Consider the following 10,142-nt stretch of genomic DNA (forward strand, 5'->3'; position numbering starts at 1 on the left):
ACAATAAAGTTATCTTAAACCAGGTGGATCACGTCTTCATCGTGAGTTAATGGAGACAAGTGTCAGAGATTGCTTTTTCACAGCCATTCTGATTTAACCAAGCATAACATTTTTTTTTTAGACCTTTGTGCCTTTTCTTTTAACAGAACTGTATTCAGAAGAAAGCTATGGCACAGATTTCTTGTGCCTGGAGGAAGCCATGAACCGCCTCAGACTGAACAGCCCAGCCCAGAACGGCAGAATCTTACATGCAGCACATCTCCCGCAGGCATACTTGCTCAATTCACCTCTATCTAACATGCACACACACACACAAACATGAGAGAACTCAGCCTGTCCCAGCAAGCACAGCAGTTGAGCTTTGTTTCAAGACTGGAATGCACGATTGAGAAAGCGTTTCACCGCAAAAGCCTCCAAGCCATCCCAACTAGTAATCAGATCCAGTCTGACAACCCCACTCCACATGTGTGTACTGTAGCACACACATTTATCTTTAAAGTAAACTCTATAGAATTATTCTCATTATACTACTGTGCAGTTTGATGTATGTCTCAACATTGTAAACAGGAAACAAAATAATACAGAAATCAATATTTTTATAACGAAGTGTTCATCATTCAAGATTTGAGAAAGTGATTTGGGAACAGCAGTGGGGATTTTGATCCATCGCATTGGATCATTGTCTCAAATCTTTTGAATTTGTTCACTAAAAAGAAGAAATCTTTAGATTCATTCACTGATTCCTTCAGTTAGCTATTTTGCAGTTCACATTGTTACACCAGTAGGTGGCGACAGTATCTATTTGCAACCCATTCTCACTCCAAAGGCGTCAAAAACCGACGAAAAGCGCCCCTAGCGTCACTTTTATGACGCCAAATGTGCCTCTCGGCGTCGACTATCGAAGCACTACGACCTTCATTGCTTTCAGTGGGAAACTTTTGGCGTCAGAATTCGACACGAGGACATGAGATGTTTATCGCTATGAAATCACGTTCAAGAAGTCTCATTCAGCACACATCGCGCGATACTTGCTATCAGTTCCACAGTTTGGGTGAGTAGTCGTATATACGCTCTTTTAATGCCTTTTATCAAATGTATTCTGTCTTCTTTATTAATCAGATTAGTGCCATATGTTTAATCGCTGTATTATATCGGTCATCCGCGGCTGTCTTTGAGTTTCATTGCGTTTAAATAAATGAACACAGCTGCTAATTAGTGTGATTAAACTCTATCTGTCACGTGACGTACCATAGACCTTCGATCCGTTTTATATTATTATTAATTTCAGGATCAATGATGTAAGTTGTATTTGTAGTAAAATCATGGTAATCACGACACAATAGTAATAAATGAAATGTGAAGTTAAAACACAGTAAATGGGACATTAGTAACTGTAACTGTAGTTTTACTATGATATATTAATAATCAATACAACAATACAATAATCACCAAACCAGCTATGTTTGTATCACTGTAATGTTAGTGTTTTTATGTGCTTTTATATGACAGAAATCACAGTAATCATGTGTTCTGTACCATGCTTTTAATACCTTTTAATGTGAATCCAAAAAAAAAAAAAAAAAATCAAATTAAAAATAAATAATAAAACATGTATTTTTCCATCTTGCAGTTCATTCATATCAGTTTATATATATATATATATATATATATATATATATATATATATATATATATATATATATATATATTTATTTTTATATATATATATATATTTTTATATATATTTTGCTCACAGATCATTATTAACATTCTGTATATAATTCAATTTTATTTTCTCTCCCCTTTTTTATTATTTTTATTTTTAGCTGAAAAGACGTAAAGGCAGTCAGCCCAGTGGTGTTTCTGGAGAGGGATTCCTTCAGAAATGGAGAAGACAGAAAGCTGCGGAGGCAGATATTTGCAGCAGTTAGTCTGTGATAGTTTGTCTCTTTTATCAAAAATTCCTGCTGTTATAATTTGTACAGCATTTGTTGTTTCTTAAACTGTTGCACTGTCCAAATACCCACACTTGCCATCTTTTCACTTGACCACTTGATTACTTATTTGAAGTCTTTCCTGTATTTGGCCTAGTGTTCGAGTGAGCATGATGACCACGAGTGTGTGTCGAACTTTTCATGACCTGATGACTGTGTTTCCCAATCCTGATCCTGGAGAACCCCAGCACTGCACGGTTTTGGAGTCTTCACTGATGAGCTGATGAGTTGAATCAGGTGTGTTTGATCAGGGAGACATCTCAAATGTGCAGTGTTGGGCTTCTCCAGGACCAGGATTGGGAGCCACTGCCTTATGGGACACTTATGTGTTTAAAGAGATTTTTAATATCTAATTATCAATATTTCACATACTGTACTAAAAACATCACAGTCTTAATAATCCAGTTTAACACTTGTATGATATTGTACAAGCCCCAGGACGGTCTCATCTGACACTATCAAAAGAATTCATATGACTATAGCTTGTTATTAATTACTTGCTTTCAATAATGGATTCATTTAACATTTAATTTTACAGCATCTTTACAGAGGCTGCTTTTATGGTCTAAACAAAACACAGTGTAATGTATAAGTTGAATGTAATGTAATATTTCTGTTTTACAGGATTGTTTGAGGATAACACTGCAGTTCTCCATCATGCACAAGGACTCACCTCGTTAACTCTTTATCCCCCACACACACAGATATGGTCCCTGGATCAGTGATTAGACTTTGCAGTGGTTTGATTTTTGCAGAAGATGTAACTTTGTTTTATTTATAAGCTCATAATGAATACATTACAGAACCAGTGATGAAAACAATAGTTAAAAATAGTATTTTTCGTATTGATAAAGCATTTTGTTCTCTTTTTCAAGCTTCATACAGTGAACTTTTTAGACTTTAATTAAGAGTTTTAGTAAAGGAGATATTCATACACAGTCATCCCCTAGCTCCAGTCATGAAGTGAATTCATGATGTTATGTCAAAGCTAGCAGGTGTTTGTTTTCCTGAACACTTTCTCTGTCTTCCATTGTTCAGACAATCAGTGTTTATTTGATGCTGTGCTGATTGAGTTTTATAGATGATATTGCACACTTGACATGCATGTCTTCATGGTGTTTTTTTGTGAGTTTGAAACATTTACATTGTGTTGTATAACATTTTGGTCAATTTAATTTTTTTAATAAAATTGATCTTTTTCCAGTGTTCTCTGAAAGACATACTGTATTTACTGTTTTGTTTTTTAATAAAAGCATTTTCATTTGCATACTGAAAATAGTTAATGTTTACAACATAACTGCCTTTTTATTCTTTATGGTGGCAAAAACGAGCTTGTTGACAGAGGATGCAGTGTAGTAATTTGGGCATGTTGTCTTTAAATGAGTTTGACATATCAATAAATAATGGAAGATCCTTACAAAAATATGCATGTTTATTATGCTTTATGTATTTATTTGTTCATTCATTCATTCATTCATTTATAATTTCTGTTTTTATTCCTAGGGTTCAAATGCTAGAGAATGGTAAATCACAGAAACACAAATGTGAACAATTTTAACTTTAAAACACAATGTAATATACAATGTAAATTTTAGAAGCACGTCATTTGATTAGTAAATATATTTGTCTTTGGTCAAAAAAAAAATATACAAATCTTAAAAATGTGTCTTATATTTAATGAGAGGAATCTATCTGTTGGATACAACTGCGACTGCTGGGCATGTGCACATCAATATTGCCCAGTTTTTGTCAAGCTGAACAACGGAGGAAGGTGAAGACGTTAATAAAACAGAATCTAATAAGTAGCAAGCTTAATCTATTGTTAACCGAATCTATCCCTTCAGCCGAAAAACGAAAGACATCGGTCATACATGGATAAGGAAATGTGACGCTGCTGCTCAGCTTAGATGTCATTGGCTATGACTTTTCAGGACAGTCTGTGGTTGGACTATCTTTTAACCCATATTAAACAGCGCATCATGTTAAAAAGTATGTTTTGCTCCTATCATCACATTAGTAATATATTAAGTCAACAATGAAGTGTTGCTATCTTGAGAAAAATGACATATTTAGCGAGATCCTAATCTTAACCCTAAGCATAACTTCAATGAACTACAAAAAACAGCCCCCTAGTGTTGCCTTTCTATAGATAGAACGACGGAGGCTTGTGGGTAATGTAGTTTAAAACTTTTTATTAACGAAACTAAATAAATTATTTATTTTAAGGTAAACTGGATATCTAAATATGTTTATTGTGCAAACATCTGTGATATATTTGAGAGGCAGGCTGAAATGTGGTATTTTACAGTGAGCAATATTTAAAATGCTTTTATGCCAGCTTTCCACTTATTTCTGAAAACTGAGCTCAACATTATTTTATCAGCATAGCATAAGTAATAATCCTGCCCATTTTCTCTTTGATTCGTTAATTGGACTCTGATTTACAGCCATTTGAAATGTACAGTTTTGGGCTCTTCCGGGGGGTGCTACTGGGCCCCTGGGGGTAGCAGGGCAGTAAAACCTACATATATGTATTCTCCTCATCATGAACAACAAACTGAGCTGAGTCACATTTATATCTGACAGTTTTCACAGTCCTCTGTTTTCTATTCTATTCATCATGGCTATTATACCTTTTGACAGGACATTGTGAGGCCATCTGATGAAACATGGAAAAATTATAAAGAAATGATTTAATAATGAAAATAATAGATTATTTCTTTGATTTTTGAAGTAAATGGCAAGAAATATAATGGATGAACCTGCAACAACTTGCCATTATCTATTCCCCACTGTAAAGCAGTAATCAAGGACAATGTATACACATTGTGATACTTCACTATTACACAAGGACAAATTCATGCAGTGCTAAGAATATTAATTTATATATATATATATATATATATATATATATATATATATATATATATATATATATATATATATATATTAGCATTATATATAACTAATTAGCCGAAATCAGTGTAAAAATGTCCTCCTCACCCCCGTATCTTGCTCCTCAGGTGCTGGACATCAGTAATGTGCGTGCTCTTGGTTTTAATGCAGTACAAGATCCACGTTGATCATTCCTGCTACATTCTCAGTTATCCGTCAAGTGCTTGTAACAATAAAGCCCATGGCACCATCTTGTAATGCAGAATAATTAATCTTGTAACTCCCTGTATTTCACAAAAAATGTGCATATTTGTTACTAAAATATAAAAAAATACTTTCTGGTGTACTGATGTCCCAGATGTTATTAATCCGATCAAAAATGTTTATGTCTTAAATAAAAAAATAATACCAATAATTAATATGTCGTTTTTCCAAGTCTAAAATAAACACATATGAGCCTACCTAGTAAAATTATGTATTTACCAAGAATCTTCAGAACACAATATTCACCATTTTCATTTTATTGAAGCATAGACTATAAAGTTGATAAAGTAGCATCAAGACAAATAAGATTCAATGAAAATAATTATCATCAAAGATACATTAACCTCATATATAAATCAGTTCACACAGATGAGTGATGAAATGTCCTTAAAAGTCACACAGTCCCATCCAGTCAACTGTGATACAGATCATGTGATACATATAAGACATGTGATACTGTTCCAGAAAATAATGATTCCCATCATCACATCTAAACTGGTTTCATCTCCCCATCGTGATCTTCTTCTCTCGTGTCTGGAAACAGTTTGTGGTTGATGTCCAGCACTGATGTGGTGTAGCTTGTTCTCAGCCAGAGGATCTCTCAGTCCTAACATCCCAGACCTGAAGTGAAACACACAATCCAGATCAAGTTGTTTAATGGACAGAGATCGCAGCTTATGTTCTGTGTGATTTTAGCAGGGTGAGCAACTATGGCCCTTGTAGTACTGTACACTTACCATTCTTCAAGCTGTTTTAAGACCTTTTGAGAAGCTTTTTCTCTGAAGACAATTTACCACATCCTCTTCTTTCACTCCTTTCAAGAGCATCACTTGGTCAAAACCCCTCATTTGGCTGATGAGATCATCTGTACAAATAAAAATACTGCAATAATAATGTCATTCTGCAAGAATTAAGAAAAAGTTACAGAGGCAAAGATCTTGCTCATGAGACTGCATTAGCATGTGTAGTTCTCAGAGACTCTAGAATTCATCTATTGTTGCAGTAAATGTGTTTTTTTTTCCTCTAGAATCTTTCTCCAAAGTTCCTGACTTCTCTCACAAATGTGTTTTAGTCTGTGCAGTGTAAGGCCTGGCTTCAAACCAATCAACTATCAATTCACAATTTATAACATAACATTTACAAAACAATGAAATAATGTCAATTGGTGTTTATATCAACTAAACCAATTTCGTGATACTTGTCTACTTTTAAAACAGGTGGTGTGTTTTTAAAAACATAATATTAAAAATGTCCAGTCACACTTTGCTAACATGCTGTAATTGTAATAGTATAAAAAGAAATCAAGGCTGGCATGACCAGTTCTGTGAGAGATCATCATAAAATGTTGTATAACACAGCATTGCTTCAACACACACATACCAGAGGACTTCTGTTTGTTTGAGCTCAAGATGGCCGTCTTCATTCCTCATCCTGAGCAAATCATATCCTTGGTCTTCCTTCTCTTCTGTGAAACAAGATAATCTCTACTTACTCTCTGTGCAATTAATATTGCTCATTAAACATAATTAAGTTAATTTAAAATAAGATTCAGACCAGAGCATTTGATGAGTAAATGTTGATTAAAAAAATATTCTAAACAAATGTACCTGGGAAGAGCTGATCATGGCAAGATTCGCTGAGACTCAGTAATAGCTCTTAGTTTTTAGGAAGGTTTGTGAGGGTTGGCTCTTAAAATAGCTGTTGAGCTCGATATTTTAGACCTGAAAAAGAAGAACAGCATTATCTGGAAAAAATCCTGTAAGACAGAAGGAAGGAAATATTATTAATTACGTGCAACTTGTACATTACACCTCTGTAAAGATGCTGTATAATTAAATGTTAAATGCATCCATTATTGAAAGCAAGTAATTAATAACAAGCTATAGTCATATGAATTCTTTTGATAGTGTCAGATGAGACCGTCCTGGGGCTTGTATAATATCATACAAGTGTTAAACTGGATTATTAAGACTGTGATGTGCGACTGTGTTTAGGGATCATTTTTAAGACTTTGACCCTGTCCAGATACCCACACTTGCAGTCTTGGCCACTTGAGAGTGTGTGTACATGACAGTGTGTGAACGAGACTGTCCCCGGTCTTAATGATGCCAAAGCACAGCGTCCTTAACACACACTAAACCTCTCCAATACTGCTCCGGAGCGCTATACAAAGCTTAGTGTATCCCATCATGCATCATGTTTTGGAATAAATAGTCAGACTTTTTGCCGAGGTCTCACAAAAGGTCATGGAAAGCTGTCCAATGTACAGTATGTGAAATATTGATAATTAGATATTAAAAATCTCTTTAAACACATAAGTGTCCCATAAGGCAGTGGCTCCCAATCCTGGTCCTGGAGAAGCCCAACACTGCACATTTGAGATGTCTCCCTGATCAAACACACCTGATTCAACTCATCAGCTCATCAGTGAAGTCTCCAAGGCAGATAAGAGAGACGCCAAAACCGTGCAGTGCTGGGGTTCTCCAGGATCAGGATTGGGAAACACAGTCATCAGGTCATGAAAAGTTCGACACACACTCGTGGTCATCATGCTCACTCGAACACTAGGCCAAATACAGGAAAGACTTCAAATAAGTAATCAAGTGGTCAAGTGAAAAGATGGCAAGTGTAGGTATTTGGACAGTGCAACAGTTTAAGAAACAACAAATGCTGTACAAATTATAACAGCAGGAATTTTTGATAAAAGAGACAAACTATCACAGACTTACTGCTGCAAATATCTGCCTCCGCAGCTTTCTGTCTTCTCCATTTCTGAAGGAATCCCTCTCCAGAAACACCACTGGGCTGACTGCCTTTACGTCTTTTCAGCTAAAAATAAAAATAATAAAAAAGGGGAGAGAAAATAAAATTGAATTATATACAGAATGTTAATAATGATCTGTGAGCAAAATATTTAGATATAATATATATATATATATATATATATATATATATATATATATATATATATATATATATATATATATATATATATATAAACTGATATGAATGAACTGCAAGATGAAAAAATACATGTTTTATTATTTATTTTTAATTTGATTTTTTATTTTTTTTTGGGATTCACATTAAAAGGTATTAAAAGCATGGTACAGAACACATGATTACTGTGATTTCTGTCATATAAAAGCACATAAAAACACTAACATTACAGTGATACAAACATAGCTGGTTTGGTGATTATTGTATTGTTGTATTGATTATTAATATATCATAGTAAAACTACAGTTACAGTTACTAATGTCCCATTTACTGTGTTTTAACTTCACATTTCATTTATTACTATTGTGTCGTGATTACCATGATTTTACTACAAATACAACTTACATCATTGATCCTGAAATTAATAATAATATAAAACGGATCGAAGGTCTATGGCACGTCACGTGACAGATAGAGTTTAATCACACTAATTAGCAGCTGTGTTCATTTATTTAAACGCAATGAAACTCAAAGACAGCCACAGATGACCGATATAATACAGCGATTAAACATATGGCACTAATCTGATTAATAAATAAGACAGAATACATTTTATAAAAGGCATTAAAAGAGCGTATATACGACTACTCACCCAAACTGTGGAACTGATAGCAAGTATCGCGCGATGTGTGCTGAATGAGACTTCTTGAACGTGATTTCATAGCGATAAACATCCCATGTCCTCGTGTCGAATTCTGACGCCAAAAGTTTCCCACTGAAAGCAATGAAGGTCGTAGTGCTTCGATAGTCGACGCCGAGAGGCACATTTGGCGTCACAAAAGTGACGCTAGGGGCGCTTGACCATGCTTCGGTTTTTGACGCCTTTGGAGTGAGAATGGGTTGCTATTTGTGTGTTATGAGACATTTTAATCTTTAAAGGTCCCGTTCTTTGTGATCCCCTGTTTAAAACTTTAGCTAGTGTGTAATGTTGTTGTTAGAGTATAAATAATCTCTGTAAAATTCTAAGCTCAAAGTTCAATGCCAAGCGAGATAATTTATTTAACAGAATTCGCCTACATCGAATGACCAGTTTGGACTACATCCCTCTACTTCCTGCAGTAATGACGTCACTAGAACCATTTTTTGACTAACCTCCACCCACAGGAATACACAAAAAAGGCGGCATTGGTCTTATTGCGCTCGCATGGAGGAGGAAACGTTGAGTTTGTAGAGTAGTGTTTGTCGCCATGTCGTCGAAACGCTGTTTTTTTTTTTTTTTTCATCACTGAGTCCGATCATCTTTGTTTGGGCTTCCCAGTGACACTGTACTTAGAGATTAATGGTTACAATTAATGTTTAACTCGCTTCCCGAAAATTATAATCCACATGTAAAACTATGTGCAGCACATTTTGCTGAGGACAACTTCCTCAATCTCAATCAGTTTAATGCCGGATTCGCACAAAGATTATTCTTGAAAGATGGAGCAGTTCCCTCTTTGTCTGGAGAAGGCGTTGTTAATGGACCAAAAAAGGTAAGTGAATTTTATTATATTTAAGTTGGTGGGTTTAACAGTTTCTGTAACTTATTACACAAAGGGCAATGCTGTTTAGCTTTGTTAACTAGATGGTAGGGCTGTGAAAAAAATCAAATGCGATTTTCATGCGCATCTCGTCAGTAAAGGCGTTCTGTGATTAGAAGCACATCTCCAGCACGTACGTTCAGATCAGGATTACCATGTTTTAAAAAAAAAATCCTGCCCACTTTGTCCAAAACTAGCCCAATCCCGTTTCCTGGAGGGCAGCGTGCGCTCAGCTGCTGTCAAATCACAACACAGGAACCACTGGTCCAATCAGAACTCGTTACGTATTTCTGAAGGAGGCATTTTATAGAACAAGGAAGACATCAGCCCGTTTTTATGACAGTGAAAACATCGGTATACAGATAAGTTAATTGTGTGAAAAATACAGGTTTTTTTTTTTTTTTAGACGCGAAAAATGAACACATGTTATATTGCACACTGTAAACACAATCAAAGCTTTAAAAAAAAA

General features: G+C 35.0%; 2 long non-coding RNA genes across 2 annotated transcripts; one reads left to right on the plus strand and one right to left on the minus strand.

Annotated features, from left to right (window-relative positions):
* Nucleotides 1–906: 906 nt before the first annotated feature.
* Nucleotides 907–3,354, plus strand: LOC127970581 (uncharacterized). The gene is made up of 3 exons (XR_008156631.1): nucleotides 907–1,051; nucleotides 1,827–1,926; nucleotides 2,619–3,354. It is a non-coding gene; the product is annotated as an uncharacterized LOC127970581 (long non-coding RNA).
* Nucleotides 3,355–5,394: 2,040 nt separating this feature from the next.
* Nucleotides 5,395–6,590, minus strand: LOC127970703 (uncharacterized). The gene is made up of 3 exons (XR_008156670.1): nucleotides 6,534–6,590; nucleotides 5,891–6,018; nucleotides 5,395–5,774 (listed from the first exon to the last, which is right to left on the minus strand). It is a non-coding gene; the product is annotated as an uncharacterized LOC127970703 (long non-coding RNA).
* Between the last annotated feature and the right edge of the window lie 3,552 nt (nucleotides 6,591–10,142).

Source organism: Carassius gibelio, chromosome B13 (genome assembly GCF_023724105.1).
Source record: "Carassius gibelio isolate Cgi1373 ecotype wild population from Czech Republic chromosome B13, carGib1.2-hapl.c, whole genome shotgun sequence".
Classification (NCBI taxonomy): Eukaryota; Metazoa; Chordata; class Actinopteri; order Cypriniformes; family Cyprinidae; genus Carassius; species Carassius gibelio.